Source organism: Orcinus orca, chromosome 15 (genome assembly GCF_937001465.1).
Source record: "Orcinus orca chromosome 15, mOrcOrc1.1, whole genome shotgun sequence".
In the NCBI taxonomy this organism is placed as follows: domain Eukaryota; kingdom Metazoa; phylum Chordata; class Mammalia; order Artiodactyla; family Delphinidae; genus Orcinus; species Orcinus orca.
The window spans coordinates 19,573,240-19,596,482 of record NC_064573.1 but is presented as its reverse complement, the minus strand read 5'-3'; the positions used below and the strand labels follow the sequence as shown (position 1 = coordinate 19,596,482).

At 42.8% G+C, this 23,243-nt stretch overlaps 1 protein-coding gene across 1 annotated transcript in view; it reads left to right on the top strand.

Annotated features, from left to right (window-relative positions):
• The first annotated feature begins 4,710 nt into the window (after positions 1 to 4,710).
• The window catches only part of LOC125961194 (dynactin-associated protein-like), a 93,190-nt gene continuing 74,657 nt past the window's right edge, over positions 4,711 to 23,243 (top strand). The window contains exon 1 of the mRNA XM_049697646.1: positions 4,711 to 4,738. The gene's annotated coding sequence lies outside the window, so the exon portion shown is untranslated. The remainder of the gene's footprint in view (positions 4,739 to 23,243) is intronic.

Genomic DNA, 23,243 nt, shown 5'->3' with positions numbered 1-23,243 from the left:
GGAATCAGGTTCCCTGACTTCCGACTCTACTACAAAGCTACAGTAATCAAGACAGTATGGTACTGGCACAAAAACAGAAATATAGATCAATGGAACAGGATAGAAAGCCCAGAGATAAACCCACGACATATGGTCACCTTTTCTTTGATAAAGGAGGCAAGAATATACAGTGGAGAAAAGACAGCCTCTTCAGTAAGTGATGCTGGGAGAACTGGACAGCTACATGTAAAAGAATGAAATTAGAACACTCCCTAACACCATACACAAAAATAAACTCAAAATGGATTAAAGACCTAAATGTAACACCAGACACTACCAAACTCTTAGAGGAACACATAGGCAGAACACTCTATGACATAAATCACAGCAAGATCCTTTTTGACCCACCTCCTAGAGAAATGGAAATAAAAACAAAAATAAACAAATGGGACCTAATGAAACTTAAAAGCTTTTGCACAGTAAAGGAAACCATAAACAAGATGAAAAGACAACCCTCAGAATGGGAGAAAATATTTGCAAATGAAGCAACTGACAAAGGATTAATCTCCAAAATTTACAAGCAGCTCATGCAACTCAATATCAAAAAAACAACCCAATCCAAAAATGGGCAGAAGACCTAAATAGACATTTCTCCAAAGAAGATATACAGATTGCCAACAAGCACATGAAAGAATGCTCAACATCATTAATCATTAGAGAAATTCAAATCAAAACTACAATGAGATATCTTCTCACGCCGGTCCAAATGGCCATCATCAAAAAATCTACAAACAATGAATGCTGGAGAGGGTGTGGAGAAAAGGGAACCCTCTTGCACTGTTGGTGGGAATGTAAATTGATACATCCACTATGGAGAACAGTATGGAGGTTCCTTAAAACACTAAAATTAGAAGTACCATATGACCCAGCAATTCCACTAGTGGGCATATACCCTGAGAAAACCATAATTCAAAAAGAGTCATGTACCACGATGTTCACTGCAGCTCTATTTACAATAGCCAGGACATGGAAGCAACCTAAGTGTCCATCAACAGATGAATGGATAAAGAAGATGTGGCACATATATACAATGGAATATCACTCAGCCATAAAAAGAAACGAAATTGAGTTATTTGTAGTGAGGTGGATGGACCTAGAGTCTGTCATACAGAGTGAAGTAAGTCAGAAAGAGAAAAACAAATACCATATGCTAGCACATATATATGGAATCTAAAAGAAAAAGAAAAAAAAGGTCATGAAGAACCTAAGGGCAGGACAGGAATAAAGACGCAGATGTAGAGAATGGACTTGAGGATATGGGGAGGGGGAAGGGTAAGCTGGTACAAAGTGAGAGAGTGGCATGGACATATATACACTACCAAGTGTAAAATAGATGGCTAGTGGGAAGCAGCCGCATAGCACAGGGAGATCAGCTCGGTGCTTTGTGACCACCTAGAGGGGTGGGATAGGGAGGCTGGGAGGGAGGGAGACTCAAGAGCGAAGAGATATGGGAACATATGTATATGTATAACTGATTCACTTTGTTATAAAGCAGAAACTAACACACTATTGTAAAGCAATTATACTCCAATAAACATGTTAAAAAAAAAAAAAAAGGTCAACCTAACTTTGTAAAGCTTTGGTTTCATTCAGAGATTTTAACTTTTCCAAGGATGTGCTTGCCACCTTCTTTAGATTCTTGGTTTCTGGTACACAGCTTTGGAGAATTGTCTGTGCTGTTTCAGGAAAAAAATTCAATAGCAACTTTCAGCTAGTGCTTCTCATGCCAATGTGAGGCTAAACACAGGGAACTATGGTGAAGACTGTGGCCTCTAAGGCTTATCTTAGTCCAAACCTCCCTTTCCACACTTTAGAGAAGGCCACGATGAAATGACAAACACGCCTAATCCATGTCCCACAGTTCCTGGGTGGCAGCTTGACTTGCGATGGTGCTTGAGACCCTTACTGTTATTGGTCCCCCGCCTAAATCCATCTCTCCTTTAGACCCTCCCTCTCCAACTCCAGACTATTATCAACTGTGTACTTGAAATTTCCACTTGCTTGTCTAATAAACACCTCAGACTTAACATGACAAAAGGTGAATTTCTGGTCTTTTCCCCAAACCAGCTCCACCCAAGCATTTTTCACCCTGGATAATGGCAACTCTATCCTTCTGATTACTCAGGCCAAGACCCTCAGGGTCATCCTTGCCTCCTCTCTGTCTCACACCCTCCATCCACTGGATCTGACCAGTTCTCACTCCCTCTACTGCTATCACGTCAGGCTGAGCCACTATCATCTCCTCTCCTGTTTTGCTTCAGGAGCTTCTTAACTTGGCTTTCTTTCTGCCTCTGAACCTCACTTTCAGTCTATTCTAACAAAGTGGTCAGAGAGGTCCTTTTTATAAGTAAGTCAGATCATGTCATCCTTTCTTCAGAACACTCCAATGACTCCCCATTTCACTCAGAAATTAAAAGATCTGCCTTCTTTATTCCCCACCCTCTTCCATATCCCATTGATCCAAGCCACACCCTTCCAAGCCGCCCCAAAGTCCCTCCATGCCCTTCCTCTTCCACAGTCACCCCCTCCATGCCTCACCCCCATAACTTCTCTGGCCTCATCGCTACTACTAATCTTGACCCTCCCCATCACTCCACTCCGGCCACACCAGCCTCTGAGCTGAGCCTCAAACTCCCTTGGTGTGCTTCTGAATTAGGCAATTTGACCGGCGGTCCTCCTCTGCATGGATCACTCTAGCCAGATTTCTAACTCCCTTACAGCTTCAGGGCTTTGCTCCAGTGTCCCTTTCTCAATAATCATCCTAGCTAAATCATCAGGGAAATATAAATAAAAACCACAATGAGGTATCACCTCATACCTGTCAGAATGGCTATCATCAAAAAGAACACAAATAACAAATGTTGGTGAGGGTGTGGAGAAAAGGGAACCCTCTACACTGTTAGTGGGAATGTAAATTGGTGCAGCCACTGTGAAAAACACTATGGAGGTTTCTCAAAAAACTAAAAATAGAAGTACCATATGACCCTGCAATTCCACTCTTGGGGATACATCCAAGAAAAACAAAAACACTAATTCAAAAAGATACATGCACCCCAATGTTCATAGCAGCATTATTTATAATTGCCAAAATATGGAAGCAACCTAGGAGTCCATCAACAGATGAGTGGATAAAGAAGATGTGGTGTATATATACAACAGAATACTACCCAGCCATAAAAAAGAATGAAATTTTGCCATGTGCAGCAACATAGATGGACTTGGAGGGCATTATGCTAAGTGAAATAAGTCAGACAGAGAAAGACAAATGCTGTACGATATCACTTATATGTGGAATCTAAAAAATATGACTAATTAGTGAACATAACAAAAAAGAAGCAGACTCACAGATACAGAGAACTAGTGGTTACCAGTGGGGGGAGGGGAGGGGGAGGGGCCACATGGGGGCTAGGGAAAAAGAGGTACAAACTCTTAAGTATAAAATAAGCTACAAGGGCTTCCCTGGTGGCTCAGTGGTTGAGAGTCTGCCTGCCGATGCAGGGGACACGGGTTTGTGCCCCAGACCGGGAAGATCCCACATGCCGTGCAGCGGCTGGGCCCGTGAGCCATGGCCTTTGAGCCTGCGCGTCCGGAGCCTGTGCTCTGCAACGGGAGAAACCACAGCAGTGAGAGGCCCGCGTACCGCAAAAAAAAAAAAAAAAAAAAAAGCTACAAGGATATATTGTACAACAGGAGAAATATATCCAATATTTTATAACTATAAATGGAGTATAACCTTTAAAAATTGTGGTTCATGGGCTTCCCTGGTGGCGCAGTGGGCTTCCCTGGTGGCGCAGTGGTTGAGAGTCTGCTCTGCCAATGCAGGGGACACGGGTGCGTGCCCCGGTCCGGGAAGGTCCCACATGCCGCGGAGCGGCTGGGCCCGTGAGCCATGGCCGCTGGGCCTGCGCGTCCGGAGCCTGTGGTCCGCAACGGGAGAGGCCACAACAGTGAGAGGCCCGCACACCGCAAAAAAAAAAAAAAAAAAAAAAAATTGTGGTTCACTGTATTGTACCCCTGTAATATATAATATTGTACGGCAACTATACTTCAATTAAAAAATAATTTAAAAAATTTTTTTAAGAAAAAAATCATCCTAGCTAAAACGGAAAAATACCTGCCACCTACACATGACCCGCCCTACGCATTCTTGCCTGTGGCTATGCATAGCGAGCGGAATTTCCAGAGAGAGACCTGCGGGAGGAGCTCTTGGAACTCTCGCGAGAGCCGAACCGCAAACGGTGCGCCGGAAGTCCACGTTGCTCCCTGTTCCCTGGCCCGCGGTGCGAAAGCAGCACGATGCTTAGTGACTCTGAGAGGCCCGCGGAAGTCCGTCAGAGCCCTAGCAGCCTTCCTGAAGGTCCAGGAGGCCGAAAGTGCCTGAATGGGTGGGCGCTGTCAGCCGGCCAGGCCTAAAGCGCTTGCTCCCGACCATGAGAACTGGTTCTGCACACCGCGTGTCACCTGTCCGTCCGGGCAGCGCTGGGGCGGCTCCGTGACCGAGTTGTAGCGGGGCGGCCGCAGGGAGGTGGCGTCCTGCCTCAGCCCAGGCTCCAAGAGCGTGGCCTGTGGTCCTCCCAGCTCCGGGGCGCCGAAAATGGTGGAAAAGGCCCAAGGTGGGGTCCACAGACTGACACCGCAGGAACAGAGGTCTGGATGGAATCGCCGGGTAAGGTGATGGCTGACGACAAGGAGCATTCCAGTAAGTGATGCTGGGTTAGTAAATTGCCTCATTCGTTAAAAAAAAAAAAAGAGAGAGAAAAGAAAAAGAAGGAATAGATGGGTTCAAGTATATGTCCTTAAATTTTTGCCAGCTATTGCCAAACTACCATCCAGAAAGATTCTTCTAGTTCACAGTTTCACCAACAGTGTGTTAATTTCTTTCTCCAAACCCTTGATAACACTGTCTTATTAAAAAAATATCTTTGCCACTCCTATAGGCCAACAATTATATGTTATTACCGTTTTAGCTTATGTATCTTTGGTTACTATTGAGGATGAACATCTTTATTGATAATCTGTGATTTTTACTTTTATGAATTGTTCTTTGTTTTTTTAAATTGGCAAATTATGAAAACTCTTTATGCATTAACCATTTCCTAGCATTTCACGTTGCACCCGGTTTACTTTTTATCTTTTTTTATGGTGTTTTTCTGGTCATGTGAAAATTTTAAGTGTTTAGAGAGTTAATTCTATCCACCTTTTCTTTTATGGGATCTAGTTTTGTTTTGCTTAAAAAAGTATCTCTCCCTCCTCTTCATATGAATATTTATCCATATTTTCATCTAAGTTTTCTGTGGTTTTATCATTTCACAGAAATCATTATATATTCTGGAGTTTATTCAGGTTTAATAGGTGTGATAGGTCGCAAAAATAGCTACAGTTCTCTATGCTTCTCAGTACCACCCTTCTCTGCAATGTCAAGTTGAGCTCTGCCCGTGAGGAGGTGGAATCTGTTTCCCTACCTCTGAAGTCTGGCCTTGTGACTTGCTTTGACCAATAGAATGGAACGGGAGTGACAATGTATAGATCCAAAGCTAGACCTTAAGAAACCCTTTGTGCTTTTGCTTGCTCTCTGGGAACCTTCCTGGGCCACACATGAACAAGCCTGCTGGGTGATGAGATGCACGGGGCCTTGTTGCTCTCGATCACTCCAGTTGACATCAAGTCAGCTTACAGAGATGTGAGTGAGGTCATCTTGGACCCGTTGGTCCCTAGCCAAGATATCAGCTGAGCAGTAGCTGAGGGCAGCAGAGCCAAGACCTGAAGCAGAGCTGCTCTGCTGAGTCCATCCCAAGTTGCTGACCCACAGAAAAATGAACTAAATAAATGGAGGTTGTTTTTAAGTCCCTAAGGTTTGGAGATTGCCTGGTTATATAACAAAAGGTAACTGATATATGAAGTAGGGAATCCTATTTTATTTATCCAAGGGTTAGCATATGGTCTAATATCATCACTGAATAGTTCATCTTCTCCCCACTGATTTGAAATGTCACTTTTATTCCAAATGCATTGTCTTGGTTCTGCCTCTGGGTTCTCCATTATGTTCTGTTGATTTGTTTCTCCTTTGTTTAATAGGCTTGCTCAATTATATGTTTCAATATCTGGAAGGACAGGTCTCACTTCATTACTCTTTTCTCCTACAATTCTTAGCTATTCTTGTATTTTTATTCTTCCAGATGAGCTTGGTATTATTTTTTCATATCACAAAAATATATATGTTGGGCTTTTGTTTGGGTGTTATTAAACATAAAATTTGAAAAGTATTGACATTTTTAAAATATTGAGCTATCTAGAAATACAATATTTTGAATAATTTATTGTCATTTTATATATTTCAGAAGAATTTTATAGTTTTCCTTATGTAGCTTTCTCATATTTCTTATTAAATTGATGTTTGGGTATTTTATATTAAAAGTAGGATTGTTTCATTATATTTTATAGCTGATTACTTTAAATTTTTAGGAAAACTATCGACCTTGATATATTAATTTTGTAATTGACCCCCTTACCGAACTCTCTATTTCTAGAAAAATGTTTAAAATTGGGTTTTTTTAGCTATGCAAATCATAGCATTGCAAATAATGATGACTTTTTCTCCTTTCCTATGTTTTTTCCCTTTATTTTGTCGTTGCATCTTATTGCTTTGGTTAGCACTTTCAGAATAATGTTAAAGAATAGTGGTGATGAGGTCATCCTTTTCTGAATCTTGCCTGTATTGTTTCCTTTAAACAAGATAATAACTCTTTGAGAGCAGGCTCCATGTCTTGTTCTTTTATTCTTTCTCTCTTGATTCATAGCCAGCGCCTTGCTTATATTTGGCAATAAGCAAATATTTAGTAATTTAAGGGGCAAACACTTATTGCAGATCTTCTTTGTGTTGGAAGTTGTAGAAGGAACTGGGTGTACAAAGATTAAGATAAGGTTCCTCAGCTTCAGGGACTTCTAAGTCCATTCATATTGTACGGACTTTGTAGTTGGAGAGAACCAGGGGCAAACCTTGGCTTTATGTCCTACCTGTTGTGGGACTTTGAAAAATTTACGTCACCTTTCTAAATTTCAGTTTTATCCCCTTGAAAATCTGGAAATTAATCGTAACCCTCTTACAAGTTTCTTGGGAAGATTGGACAATACGTGTATAAGAGCATTTAGAAGAATTTCTGAGTAAATGAACAGAAGCAGGAAATACAGGAAGAAGAGCTGTGGTAGATGGGGGAGAACACAGGCTCAGATTTGGACATGCTGAGTTGAAAATGTCTATGGCACTCTAAATGGAGTTGTATGTTGGGCAGTTGATTATACAGATCTAGAATTTGGAGAGATTTAGATTTATGAATATGTTACTTAGGTCCTTAATGTGTCAAGGCCCAGAAGAATCACTCTGGTCACTATAAAGAGGATTTTTTGTGGGGTGAGTGGGTGGCGGGAGAGGGGAAATACATATGAAGCTAAACTGAAAATGGAAAGCCACCAGAATGGAGACAGCTCAAGGATGAGAGTTATCAGGAGAGGCAAGTGCCACAGAGTGGTCCAGTGAGCTGGGGATGGAAAAGTGCACTGATGTTAGCTATTAGGTCTCTGGTGTCCTCTCAGGAGCAGCTCCACCACTGGAGGGTGGGAGAGGAGGGCTGACGGCAGTGCAAGTGGGAGGTGAGAAAGGAGAAAGCAGCTCTGCAGGGAGGATAGAGATGAGCGCCATGCTATCTGTTGGCTTGGTGGGTGGTTCGTAGCTCAAAGCCACGCAATATCCATGGCTGGGGTTCAGATATCTCTGGGAAACTCTTCTGTGGGTGACCACATCTGAGCCTATTTCTGTTGAGGGCTGAGATACTCCCTTGGCAGGCAGTCAACAGAGTGTAACCCCAACGAGGATCTCCCTACTTGGAGATGGAATGCAAGGTGGCTTTGACACACTGAAGATTCCAGAGAATGCAGAGTACCTTTGGCTTCTCAGTGGCTCCGGAACATTAGCACAGTGGACAAGGTGTTTATCAGGCTGCAGTGCTTGGCAGATGGGACAGTACCTGGCAGAAGAAGCAGGTTCCAGGCATGGCCATGCTGTTCAGTGACAGCAGCAGTGGCTGGAGGATGCAGTGGTACCTGGAGGAGATGACATAGGTGCTTCCCAGAGCAGGCAGGTTCCAAAGGTGTGGTGGTATCTTATGTCATCAGAGGAGATGATGGGCTCCACCTGATACCTGACTAGGCTTTCCTGTGAGTACATATAAGAAAGGGCTTGGGGATTCTCAGAAATACACAAGGGGGCCTTGAGGGGTTTAGGGTATTGTGTGGTAGTTAAGTATAAGAGCCAGCAAAATGTGGGTGATGAGTAATTCCTGTGATCCCTTGTGCCCCTATGAGCTAGGCTGTACGTGAGGCAACATGGTTACCAGGTGAAGAAATTGTTCCTAATAGGCCACAGGAGCCCTAGCAGGTCAACCATTTGCTGCTGTCTCTGGGGTTGTCTCTGCATGGAAAGTGTTTTAGCAGGACATGCACACACACGAGTTCTAGGGTGAAATAATCTGGGAAAGTGAGTTAAAGAACATTGAACAGGTTTTCGTATATAGATTCTTTTATTAAGGGTCTCTGGTGTCCTGATCCATTCAAGTTATATTCATTGAGCACCTGCTAGGTATCAGGTGAACTAGGTACAGTGAACACCACAGGCATGGTCCTGGTGGTCTAGAAGGGCAGACAGTGCTAATATAGACTGTGAATCTCTAGGAGGAAGGGTAGAGTATTCAGCATTCCCCATATTTATGCCATGAATCCTTTCTGGAGGAACACCCTTCGTGTTTGGGATACTGCAATATCAAAGGAAAAGAAGTAGGAGGAAAGCTGGCAGGTGAGGTATGGCTATTTGGTCTCTGACTAAAGGACATAAAACAAGTTGAAACAAAGACAAAGAAAGAAACAATGCACACCGTAGAAGGTGTTGATAAATCAACAATAAAGACCAAATGGGGGTGAGGTGAGCGAGAGAGATTCTGAATTGCTCCCACCCTCCAGAGCCCTTCTCTCTCTCACTCTCTTTCTGCTTGAATTGCCTCCAAATCATTTGAAAACCTCTATCTCCCCTCTCACATATATACTTGATATTTAAACATTTTTAATCATAAGCTTAAGTAGTTATAAATGTGCAGTTACCAGATTATTGCATGTGTGCCTCAAATATATTTTTGAAGCTGTAGATTTGAGTTATCTAGTCATAAAATATGCCCACCGTGTAATTAATCCACAAAACTATTCCTCATTTTCAGCCCGAACAGCCAAATCTTTCTGAAAAAAAATGTTCTTCATGTTTTTCAGATACATTCCTTTGACAGCCATTCCTCTTCTGAATTCTTGTCCTAAAGTGGAGGGAGCAATATTGCACACAGCACTGCACACAGCAATAGAAGACAAAGGCTTAGAGACTGCCATCAGTGTGTCACTGAGATGAAATGAACGTTACCTCCTTCAGTATTTCCTACCTTACTTGCTCTGCTTTGCCCTCAAGGGAGATGCTTTCTCAAACTGTCCATGGGTTTAGTGACCTGGAGGTTTTCCCAACCTGGGGCACTGCTCCAAAGTCAGACTGGGTGAAGGCTGAGTCTTTCCTTTGTGAGGAGGGAGACTTCTTGTGAAAGGGGAGGTGGCAGGTGCCCCTGCCCCCCATCAAAGCCTGTGTGGGGCAGTCACTTTTAGGAAAAGACACGGAAACTGAGGATCTCGTGTCCATGCCCATGTGTCCCGCAAAAGCCGTTCTATGTCCTAACACACTTGTACCCAGTTAAAACACTACTGGTGAACTAGCCGGAGAGTAATGGAAAGAAGCCACTTCTGACTAAGCTCATGGTCAGTGCAGAGGCTTGGGGGCTTTATTCCTTCTCCTAAATTCAAAGCCCAGTTCAGCCCCCACGTGGGGTGATGCATTTGCTGGGCGAGGAACCCAGAGCTGGAAGTCACAGACATTTGGGTTGGGAGGGAGGGGGCCCATCATCAGCACCTGGGGTTTTATCCTGTTACAAAAGAAATTCTTACTGTGTCTGAGCTGCATTCTTCTGCTTTCCCCTCCTCTCTGTTATCAGGTGCCCCTACCTTCCCCAGCCCCCAGGTTTCAGCGTTGCAGGCTGATCTGTACCTGCACCAGTCTTCCCCTTGCTGAGCCCACCAGTCTCAAGGAGAGGCATCCCACCCACCCTGTCCCCCACCCCAGGGCAGCCGTTGCCCCAAGCGATCTGATATCCACCTTTCATAAAACCTCCCAGATCCTCTTAGCCTTTCAGCTATAAGAGAGTGGATCATTATCTGAATATTCCCCCGGCTTCCTTCAATTCCCTCTTATAGTCAACTTGTAACGTTGACTTTTCCCCCCTAAGTTGTCAAGATGTTTTATCTCTACTGCAAGAGTGGAACTTCCTAGGGGCAAGACATTTTCTCCTTGCTCATTTTTGTTTCCTCTGAAGTACCAAGAATGGGGTGTCACACACGGTCGGTGCTTAACAAATATTAGTTGAATCGGTGAAATTGGAGGTGACATAATATACATATATGAGCTATGCCTTGATAAGACTCAGGTCACAAATATAGAATGAAATTCATATAAAGAAAAATATGAAGACCAAGTTTACAGCTGAGGTTTTTAGTGGTTATAATGGCTATTACTGGCTATGCATTATTGACAAGAAAATCCATGGAATCTGAGTGCGTGGCTCCTTATTTTGATAACCACATTTTGTGATTAGGATGTCAAGCCTGAAACTAGAGACTGAAGCCACCCCTGCCTCTGGGCGGCAGATGGCGCTCGCACACCATTAGAGAAGTTCAGTCTGAAGTTTCTGTTTTACCAAAGGGGAGGGCTGTGGCTTTCCGCAAAAAATTGCAACAAATTGATTTCCTGCAGTCTTCTGGGCCAGAGGTCAGTTCTCCAAAGCGGGGGTTTAGTCTTTGTGCCTTTTAAACAGCTTTCTTACCGAGAACGAAAAGACCAGACGAAAAGCAGAGAAAGAGAGCTAGAGAGAGAGGTATTGTCTGGACTCGGGGATCACTGCTGACCTATAGAGAAACCCAGAGTGCAAGTACTTTGGACAAATCACTTGCCCTGAGCAAGCCTGCGTTTCATCATATAGGTAACGATGAGGACGCTGCCTCAGTGCTTTCGGATCTTTGGGGAGGTGAATTTTTACTATGTTTTGTCAGCTCTTATCTCCTTACTCTGCAAGAACTCTGGTGCCTTGATCCCTCTCCTCCCGCTTTCTCTCCTCCACTATTCCTGGAATCTTCATGATCAGTCTACAGGGAGGAAGTGGTTAAGGCAAAACACAACACAACACAGCGCAGCAGCCTGGGTCACTCACCATCTGAGGCAGTGTCTTCCCTGAGCCTCAGTTTACGTATCTGTAAAATGAGGATAATATGTACTTGGAAAAGTTGTTTTTATAAGAATTGAACAAAATAATGGATATATGGTGAAACATTTGTTTTCTTATACCTCTGAATAAACAACAAATACAGACTAACACTAACCAAGAATTTGAGTCTAAAATCTTCACTAATTCATTTTTAGTCCATTACTTCTAAGCCATCTCATTAGTTTCTCTTCACTTAGGCTGGTTCTTCATGACATGACTGGTTTTCCATTCATTCTTTTATGAAACAAATATTTATTGAACACCTAATATGCCCCAGGCACTTTACTAGGTACTGCTGAGTATACGACAACAAGGACAAAATCCCTGACCTCATGGAATGCATGTTTAGTGGCAGAATAAATAATAATAAATAATAAGTAAACAAATAATATGTAATTACAAATATTTACTGTGAAGGAAAAAAAACTAGTGTTTTGGTTTAAAAAAAAAAACAATGGGGCTTCCCTGGTGGCGCAGTGGTTGAGAGTCCGCCTGCCGATGCAGGGGACACGGGTTCGTGCCCCGGTCCGGGAAGATCCCACATGCCGCGGAGCGGCTGGGCTCCTGAGCCACGGCCGCTGGGCCTGCGCGTCTGGAGCCTGTGCTCCGCAATGGGAGAGGCCCCAACAGGGAGAGTCCCGTGTACCGCAAAAAAAAAAAAAAAAAAACAGTGAGGGGAGGGATATCTTAGGATGGTCAGGGGAGGCCTTTTTGGGGAGGTGAACTTAAAATACAGAGGAAATAGAGATGAAAGTGAATACTTTCCTATGGAATAGGCTAGGAAAAAATCCAGGGACACCTGAAAGATTTTATTTTTATTGTCCTTAAATAATAAATACAATTATGTTTATAATCATGTAATAAAACTATCCATTCTATAGCATTTTGCAGTTTATATAAACATATTTCTTTGGGAGATTTCATCAAGTGTATCTTTTACCCTACTGCTTTACTTTCAGCCTGGTCCATAGTAGGTACCCAATAAATGCTTGTTGAATGAATAAATGGTTATAAAAATCCGCCAGTGTAGGCAAGGCAGGGGTTACTGCACCATTTCAGGGATGTTGAATGACTTGTCCCTGGCCTAATGGTTCAGAAGGGAATGGAACTAGAGCTAGAATCCTGACTTTTTTTTGACCTTTGGCAATTTTTTCAATATTTTAGTCTTTAAAATTAAAGTCTCATCTTACATTTATGGAATTTCTCTTCAATATATTAGAGTGTTTAGGTGAGATACAGTCCATATGTCTGATGGAAAACCAGTGCAATCTTGTGGGGGATAAGTTGTTTATAGATAACACTGATGTTAATCCAAGTGAAGTTGTCCACACCACCTATCCTCCACCCATAAAATCCTGGACAGGTTTAACCTGCCAATTGCTGATTCTTGAGTGTGTTTCACAAGCCCATGATTAGCTCCAAAATACTAATGTTTCTATGAATTGTTATGAAAGGATGATTCCAAAACTTCAGGAAGGGTGTGGTGGCAGAATTGTGCATATTGTAGAAAGTCCGTATTTCAGGAATGCGAGTGGATCTCTTCACATTCCCATTTATATTCACCCCTCCTCTGTAGGAGGTGAAGTTCAGAGAGATCTTATGGGTATCTCATGTGTTGGTGGATTAGTAGATAACTAAAGAAGTGCTTGAATAGGGACTTCCCTGGTGGGGCGGTGGTTAATAATCTGCCTGCCAATGCAGGGGACATGGATTCGAGCCCTGGCCCGGGAAGATCCCACATGCCACGGAGCAACTAAGCCCGTGAGCCACAACTACTGAGCCTGCGCTCTAGAGCCCGTGAGCCACAACTACTGAGCCTGCGCTCTAGAGCCCGTGAGCCACAACTACTGAGCCCACGTGCCACAACTACCGAAGCCCGCGCACCTAGAGCCCATACTCCTCAACAAGGGAAGCCACCACAATGAGAAGCCCGTGCACTGCAACGAAGGGTAGCCCCTGCTCACCACAACTAGAGAAAGCTTGCGTGCAGCAACGAAGACCCAACGCAGCCAAAAAAAAAAAAAGCCTGAATAGAGCGTCTTGAAGGTAAGATCTCTGATCAAAAAAAAAAAATCTCGTGGGGATCTGGAATGCCACCCAATGGCTTTGTTTCCTCATTTTAAGTAGAATCTTTACCTGCAGTCTTTCTTTGAATACAGATCTACAAATCACTGCTAGGTTCTGGGAGAGGTGCAAAGAAGAATACAAGTGTTTTTCCACCCAGTAAATAGGTTTTTTTCTCCCTCCCTCCTTCCTTCCACGAGTATTTCCTGAGCACACACTATATGCCAGATACTCTGCTAGGCTCTGGATGAATCAAACAGCTAACGTTTTGAATGCTCACTGTGGACAGACACTGACTGTTTAAAGTGCTTTTTATGAGTTAACTCATAGACTCACAACCTCCCTTGATAAATCAGAAAGGGAGGTCCAGAGAGGTTAGGTGATTTAACCTGAAGTTACACTGCTAGAGAATAGCAGTGACAGGATTCAAACTTAGGCGTTCTGGCTCCAGAACCCGGGCCTTCACAGGGTCCCTGCCCTAAGCTCCTAGCCTAGTTGGAGGGACAGAAATGTAAAGAGATTTGTAACTAGAGTCCAGCAGGGCTGTGATGGAAGGGGAAACAGAGGACTCCTGGAGCTGGCTGCCTGGAGGAGCTGGGAGCCATCACCAGGCACCAGATAGTAACTTAGTCACAAACAATCAAAACACAAAAAAGCACCTCTTGTCTTCCTCAGTGACTCGCTTTGCTGTTAAGGTGTATCACTCCACTGAGGTTACTTCGGTAATGCAATTTTTAATTCTTTTAAAAGTAATACAAATCAAGTACTGGTTGAAGCAATGAGCGCCATTTGGGTTTGTGAGACTTGGCAGGTATCCCATGTGTAAAGAGTCACTTTGTGCTCTTGCTTTTGTCTCTCAGCCTCTTTTGTTCTCTGGGTCGGGTGGGGGGTTGAGCCAGGGTGGAAATCTTGAGACACTGTTCTCTCTCCCAGGACCGCATGGACGTGACTAAAACCACTAGAACTGGAAAGGGAAGTTGAAGGGGAAAGGGGATGGATAAATTCAGCCACGCCATTGTGAGACTTTAATCTGTTCATTCTCTGCGCGCTCACTGTCCCTCAAAACCTTGCATCTTCCGTCTCCTTTCCCTGAAGTACAATGTCATCTCTTATTCCTGCCTGTCTGTGGTCCCGAAAGATGCGGCTCATAACCTGCCTCTTCAAAAAGCCTCCCTAACCTCCAGCGCCATCTCCCTCACGCCACACTCCTGTGGTGCTTAAGGTACACACCACTCGTCTCACTAGTGAACAGACGTTGCTTTGGAACAGCTGGTATTTTCATATTATGGCATCATATTTCATATCTCTTCAAATTCAACTCAGTACCCTTTTTCTTGAACAGAAGATTCTAGTTAACTATACATCTAGGGTAGGTCTTCCTTTTAAAGCCGAGGAAATCTTGATTGTGTACCTGTAAATTTCTCTCCTTTTAGGCTTGTCAGCAGGTCAGTTTTCCTAATCCTATTTTGCTTAAACATCAGTTCCTCTTGTGGTGGACTCCTAACACTTTTGCATAAACTTTATTTATATAGAAGTTACAAAAATTTATAGGTATCAACATGGTTGTTGCCTTTTTTTGAGAATATTGCATTGTTTTACGTACACTTAAAATTTTTTTCTCATAAAATACGCATAGCATACAATTTACCATCTTAACCATTTGTCTATCCTTTTAAAATCTCCAAGGTTTTGAGCTAAATAATCTGAATACATTTATTTCTTTTTATATTTCTGATATTTCATAAATGTATAGAGCTCCATGTATCAATCATTAAGTATATCCTACCGGAACATTCTTGTTTCCTTCTTGCTGTTTTGTGATAGAAGTGAAAACACATATAAGGAATATATTTACGTAATAAATTCACTACACTTTAATTTTTGTGTTCCTAATTAATTTTGGGTCCTGCATGTTGAATTGATAAGTTCCCAGTTATGGACAACTGCATCAGGCTCATCACACTCTTGCTTTTTACCTCCACACTTTTCTAGGTTTCAAATATTGTCAATACTTATAGCTGCGATTGAATTATTTTTGATATTACATTGAATATTGTGATTTTAAATGTAAAGAACACTAATAATATGAATACTACTACTAATAGTAGCTAACACTTTGTCAAGTACTTACTATGTTGCCAGGGATTTTTTAAAGTGATTTACACAGATTGACTTAGGCACTCAAAACATTAATTCCAGTCAATTCCTGTGCTGAGTAACACTTTATACCGTCTCATGAAGTTAGACCAATGATAGATGCAGGTGTCTCTTGTCCTCTCCTGGGTTTGCTCTTGGGATATAAGGCACAAATATTAAAGTTCACCAAGAAGGGAGTAGCAAACTATACTAGATTGGAAATTCCTAGAATTATTTATTTTTGATATCCCAAGTTATTATTTGGCATACAAATGTTTGAGAAATAAATTAATGAATATTATTTCATTAGAGCCCAGTAAAGTATAGGATCATGATGGGCTTTGAAATGGCAGGGGAAACAGCTGTGCGGGGAGCTGAGTTTTCAGCTAGAACTTACCTGCTGTTAGGGAGGTAAGTCAAGGAAAACATCTATTCCTGTCAAGGAGAAATTTAAAGTACATGGTATTGGCTTCATGGATGATTGCAAATGTCAAAATTCCATTAATTTGATTTTTAAAGTTTAAGGTATTCTGCCATTTGGTTACTCAGTATATGAATAGAATGACATTTATTCTACTTGGCTCTCTGTAAGCTGCACATGCACATTTGTTTGAAGGGTATAATTTATCCCTTTAATGAGTATTTTAGGAGCACACCACGTTGGGCTAAATAGGATGTGTGAACTGCAGGAAAGGGACTCTGATATTTAGCCTCTAATGGAAGACAGACCTGCTGGACATGAAAGTCTTAAGTTATAATGAAAACCAGCATGGGATTAAGTGGCAGTGAGTGATACAGACAAGATGATACATCTACATATATTTCAGAGAAGGGAGAGGATGGTCAGCTAAGGTCTGATGAGGGAGGTAGGATTCTGTTTGGACTCGAATTGCAGGGAAGGGAAGAAGAGCTTCCTTTAGAAGTGGAGGTGTGTTGTGACCCAAAGCAGGAATTCATAATGTCTGTTTTTGAGGTAATATAATGATTTTTTCCTGGCTGGAGTTTTTCTTTTCTTTTTTTTTTTTTAAGGTTATTCATTGGGCACTTACTACATGCCAGGCATTGTGTCACGTATTAAGGTGCATCGTTTAACTTAATCCATCTTACGCCCTATGAAATAGCTATTACTAAATCCAGAGAGGACACTCAGGTGAGGGAGGTCAAGTCACTTGCCCAAAGTCAGCAACAGATCTCAAGTCTCTCCCTCACAAAAGTTTGTGCACTAACCCATGTGCTCCCATCCCAATTTGTTCAAAACGAAATATAACCCAAGTGTCAGTCTCTCTCGAAGACTTCTCTTCCTTTACTGTATTTGGGGATAGGTGGTCTTATCTCATGTTTCCCCTGAGTTATTTCCCCGTAGCACACGTTCCCGCTCACTTTCAGCTTGGCCCTGAGGTTCTGCTTACTTCACGGGTGGTCACTGTTTGGACACTACAGCCATTGTCCTCATGATATGGTGCTGCTGCCATTGTGCTGGCTTCAGCTGAATGGTGGTGTGGAGAAGGACACAGTATCTTTTCCTGCTCTGTTGCTTAATTCTTCACTATATCACCAGCACAAAACATCACTGAAGGAATAAACTGGAGTTTATCTTAGTTTGGATGTAGGTTTAATCATAGAAACAGAGACCCACCATTAGTAATGGCTTGACTATGGTGGGAGTTTCTCTACCGTATGAAAGTCTGAGCTGTTAGGGTTGCTCTCCTTCATGACAGGGATGGGGCCCAGACTTCCACCTTGTTGCTGTGCCATCGTAAGGCAGCTGCATGTAAGGTCCAGTGTGGTGCATCATCATGTCTATATCCTAATATTTTCAAGGAATGGCCTGGAAGTTGGACACATCACTTTCACAACCATCCTGCTGGCCAAAACTTAGTCACATGGTCCTGCCTAGCTGCAAGGGAGGCTGGGGAATGCTCTCTGTATTCTGGGTGGCCAAGTAGCCAGCTGAAACTGAAAGGTTCTATTACTATGAAAAGAGGAGAATGAATATTGAGGAATAGTTAGGAATCTCTGCCACAGAGGGAATGATTACAAAAGAAAACTGTGAAAAGACCAAACTATTAAAATCTTTGGATTTGGGAGGGATGCCGTCCTCTAATAGACATTGTCTAGGTACAGTCTTTGCTCTCAGGTGTGACTTCTTTCAGAGAGAGAGAGAAAGAGAGAGAGAGAGGGAGGTCCTAAGTACATCTTCATTCTTTTAAAGGACTCTGGGTACTCCTTCTTCCACAGAAGTAGTTCTCACCCTTGGATCTCTCCTCCAGCACCATCCTTAGACACGACAACCTGCAGCCATACCTTTGCCAAATTCTGTTTTTTTTTATCTAGAGTTACCCATAAGGGACATGAGCGGAAAACCCCAGATGTTATAGAAGAGTGCTACAAATGCAGCCAAAGTGGCTTTTTGCTTCACATCATTGGTGGGTTTTTTTTCCCAGAAACAAAGTAGAAATGAACGTCTACCTCGCTTAGCTTCTACCAGCAGGTTCTGAGTCTCCACACAATGGTTCTCACACGTGGCCATCGACTGGGACCACTGAGGGAATGTTTAGAAATGTCAGTGCCTGAGTGTCTCTCCCAGGGCTTCTAAGTTAATTGGTCCTGATCATGGCCTGGGCCTCAGGATTTAATAGGCGATTTTAGTGCACAGCTGCTGTTGGAAATCTGTTCTCTGCCTTTTCATAGGGATATTTCCTGAAGGATTCAATTCTGAGTTAGTGACTTATTTTAAAATGCTTCTGGGACTTCCCTGGTGGTGCAGGGGATGGGACTCCATGCTCCCAATGCAGTGGGCCGGGGTTTGATCCCTGGTTGGGGAACAGGATCTCATGTGCCTGCCACAACTGAGAGTTCGCATGCCCCAACTAAGGAGCCCGAGCTGCAACCAATATATATATATAAAATGGTTCTAAAAGCACTTACACTTGGCTGGTAGAGAGAACAATTAGTGAGCAGCATTGAGAATTGGGTAGAATTAGAAATAAAGTTGAGATTCCAAATCCTCTGGATCCAAAGTGAAGTGACACATAGTTGCACGATGGGTGGGAGACAAGGTGACTGAACCAGGCAAGATCAGAGTGAGAGCACATTGTAGTGAGGCAGATGTAGGGGCAGATGTAGTAGGGAAAGGGTGAAGGGGTAGGCTCTGCTACTCCAGTCTTCTGAGGTAAAATTCTAACCAGGAGGATTTAGATTGCGATGGGCTTTGGAAAAGTGCACAGGAAAGCAGGAATCCCAGGTGTGAGAGTAGAATGAGAATTCCCCCCTGCCAAGCATCCCTCTTTCAGAGCTGCTTGGCTGGTCCTGTGTGCACTGAGGGGCTGAGAAAATGAAGGTTGAACACACCCTCCCTCTCCCATCGCCTCTTCTCTACAAGCTTCTCTGCCAGGGGACTGTGGACAATTCCTACTCAGAGCAGGGGGATTTAGATTTGACTTGGAATTGTAAAATTTCCAAAATCACTGTTTACAGCTCTGCCCTGTTGGTTCAGTTCATTTCTGCAATCCAGGGGTTTTAAGGGGAGCTTTTAAAAATGGGACAGGAAGGAGAAGTTGAGGAATAGGAGAGAAAATTCAAATTGGTCACTTTTGACCTATTAAAATTTGGAGACATGAAGCCAGGTGGTGATGCCTGGATTAGCAGTGTTAGTCTTGCTTCACTTGAGTCCTCAAAGTTATTTTTGCTCTTTGTAGATACATTTTTCAGGGGTTCAACCCGTGTCCCCTGCATTGGCAGGCGGATTCTTTTTTTCTTCTTTTTTTAATAAATTTATTTTATTATTATTTTGGCTGAGTTGGGTCTTTGTTGCTGCACGCGGGCTTTTCTCTGGTTGTGGCGAGCTGGGGCTACTCTTTGTTGTGGTATGTGGGCTTCTCATTGTGGTGGCTTCTCTTGTTGTGGAGCATGGGCTCTAGGCACATGGACTTCAGTAGTTGTGGCACGTGGGCTCAGTAGTTGTGGCTCGTGGGCTCTAGAGCACAGGCTCAGTAGTTGTGGTGCACGGGCTTAGTTGCTCCGCGGCATGTGGGATCTTCCCGGATCAGGTCTCAAACCCCGTGTCCCCTGCATTGGCAGGCGTATTCTTAACCACTGCGCCACCAGGGGAGCCCGCTCTTTGTAGACATTTATTTGGTGTTTTTCTGCATCTCCTTGCTCTTCGATAATGGGTAAGATCTGATATATGCCCAGATAGAATAATATTAAATGACTATGTTTTGGCTCATATTACATTTTACATTTCTGCCTTGTAATAGTCTGCTTTAGTAGAATATCAGATTTTTCATTTCACTGCAATGCAACCATCGAGTTTGGCTTTTCTCCAGTTTTTTCTGTTGGACGCTCGTGGCAACAGTGTGTAAAATTTATACTTGCCTTGGACCCCTGTAGTTAAGGGTTCAAATCATTCTTTTTGAAAAATTACTTAAGATCTCTGAGCCTCAGTTTCTCTTTTGTAAAATGGGGATAATAATAGTCTCTATTTTATAGAGTTGCCTTTTATACTGCTATTTAAAAAAGTATTAATATTATTTGGTTTTTACAAAAACCTGTTTTAGGACTTCCCTGGTGGCACAGTGGTTAAGAATCTGCCTGCCAATGCAGGGGACATGGGTTCGAGCCCTGGTCTGGGAAGATCCCACATGCTGTGGAGCAACTAAGCCCGTGCACCACAACGACTGAAGCCCATGCGCCTAGAGCCTGTGCTCTGCAACAAGAGAAGCCACCACAATGAGAAGCCCACACACCGCAATGAAGAGTAGCCCCCGCTCGCCACAACTAGAGAAAGCCTGCGCACAGCAACAAAGACCCAATGCAGCCAAAAGTAGATAAATAAGTAAACAAATAAATAAACTTATAAAACAAAACCAAAAAACTTGTTTTACAATGCTGGAACAGTTTAGGCAATGACTAATAAAATAATATTGAACTAAAACTCAAAGTATAAAATAAATAAAATACCAATACTGATGTAATACATGATTGATTAATTAATAAATGGAGGGAGACTGAGCAAATCTGTGCAGAAGAATTGCACGTAATTCCGAAGTCCAATCCATTTTTCAATCCCAGGTCAAAACCAAAGTGTCTGATGGTAAACAAAAACGTTAATTTGAAAAAAAACCTGGGATATCCTCAAGAAATCTTAACACCTAATGATGACAAGTTAAACATGGAGAAGTCAGGGATGTTAGAGGGAAACATTCTCTCTTCAAAAACTATAAAAACAACGCCAATAACTTTCTACTCTGAAAAACTTGAAGTTTTTTCACGTTTGTTTTAAGTGATTTTAAGTTCACAAGCCTTTAATACAATGTTTTGACTGATCCTTTAGAGTCTTTATTTTTTACTTTTACTTAGAAAAATGAGGCTGGAGTAGTTGTGTTTTTTCTGGTGTCAAAGAGAGTAGACTTTGACGATGTCACTCCTCCTCTTTCTCTGCGTCCCCTACTCTCCCCATCCAACACCACGCCCCCCAACCAGAGTATTATTTTATGGTTATTCACCAACTCTTCCTTTAGCTAAAGAAAATATTTTTGGAAAAGTGAAAGATACATGTTATTCTCCAAAGTTTATTTCTGTTTCCATTTTGGACAGCCCTAGAAAAGATGGGTATATTTGAAGGTGTGAAAGGCATCAGGAGAGGATCTGGGAGAAGGCGGCAGTTGGTGTGTCAGGGGTTTGCACTCTTGTTAAGCAAGGTCTCAGCCAACACTGCTTCTGACCTGCGTCCCTCCCAAAAGAGGTTGTGTTTGTCTGACAGCTTTGCGCCATGTCTGCAGGGCGTGTTGGAAGTTTGTATTTCCATAATGCTTCTTAATGAGTGCTTTCAGCAATGCTCACTGTCCTAGTTTTGAGGAACCAGTCTTGTTAATTCTTGTTTCATGTGAAATAGTTTAACATCAATGCCTTACTTACGTCAAAGACCTAGGAGCAAAAAAGTGTGACGGGATGATTTACTGAAATATTAGCTGATTGTTTTCTCCTGTTATTTCCCCTCTTCTCTATTTGAGGAATATAACCTGGTCTAGATTTTGTTGTTGTTGTTGTTTTTTGGCTCAGAGATTTTTGTTGGATAGAAAGGAGAAGCAACCTTTCCTTCCTTCCTTCTTTCCTCCTTCCTTTCTTCCTTAGCTAATGGCCAGAACAGGGAAATATAACCGTTATTTTGTAATAACGATAAATGGAATATAATCTATAAAAATATTGAATCACTATGTTGTACACCTGAAACTAATATAATATTGTAAATCAACTATATTTCAGTTAAAAAAGAGCTAATGGTAATGTCCTATGAGGAAAAGGGAAATAGATAAGGCCCTTAAGGGCTTGGAGAAATCGAGGCAGAAGATTCTCCCCAAACTCATAATTGAGGTTTGAGGTCTCATGGGGGAATAAACGCATTGCTTAGGAGGGGCAATAGCTGAGGAGTTGGGAAGAGCCCAGAAAAATGGCACCTAGGGGAGAAGAGACATTAAGCATGAGGGTTGCCAGTCCAGGTAAAGATCCCTAGTGCCCACATATGGCAAGGAGGCCAACTCTCCTGCCCTTCTAGGACCACTCCGGGCTTGGAGGATGTTCACCCAAAGTTCTTCCTGCCTTCTCTGCATTCCAAGTGACCCCGTCAGTCTGGTGCAGCCTGGGAATGGAAGGGGTGCTCCTCATGACTGGGATGAAATGCAGGCTTGCTGCCATATTAAGTTGGTTAAAAGGCAATAAAACAGCAATATTTCTTGAGCACCTGAGCTTGTGGACTGAGATTCATATCTGCTACACTAGAATTAATTCATGGCTAATTGATTTGAGGGGAAAATATTGATCTTTCACACCAAAGGCAAATGTTTGAGTAAGCCCCGACAAAAGCAGAAATTGTACTAATTTCATGTATTAAGGGGGAAGAGAAGGAGAAAGCATAAGTAAATATATAGGGTTTGTTTTTCTGTAAAAACTCAGGGCTCCAAAACCCTAGTCAGAGTTTCTTTTACAGAATATACACATTTTTATTTTATTTTTGTTTGTTTGTTTGGTTGGTTTTTTGCGGTACGCGGGCCTCTCACTGTTGTGGCCTCTCCCGTTGCGGAGCACAGGCTCCGGACGCGCAGGCTCAGCGGCCATGGCTCGCGGGCCCCGCCGCTCCGCGGCCTGTGGGATCTTCCCGGACCAGGGCATGAACCCGTGTCCCCTGCATCGGCAGGCGGATTCTCAATCACTGCGCCACCAGGGAAGCCCCCTCACATTTTTAAATTCTAGGGATTTGCGATCATTTTGGGCACGTTTTAGGTGTGAATGGGGAGGGAGTCATTGACTTACTTCCCGATTGGTTGTCCTTTCCCTTCCATATCCAGCTAATGCACTTTCTCATCTCTGGAAAGAGCACTGGACTGGGAGTCAGGACACTGAATCCCAAACCTTGGTCTTGGGCGAGCCATTTTACCCTGAAATATGTGAAACCGAGGGTCTTGGTGTACATGGGAGTTCCCATTTGTTGGGATTGAGGATGGGGAGTCAGCTGTGGGGAAATGCGTAGAGTGAAGAGCACTGGACTTGCTCTGAGGACCGAAACTCAAAGTTCGGCTTTTAATACTTATTAGCTTTCATGATTTTTGGCAA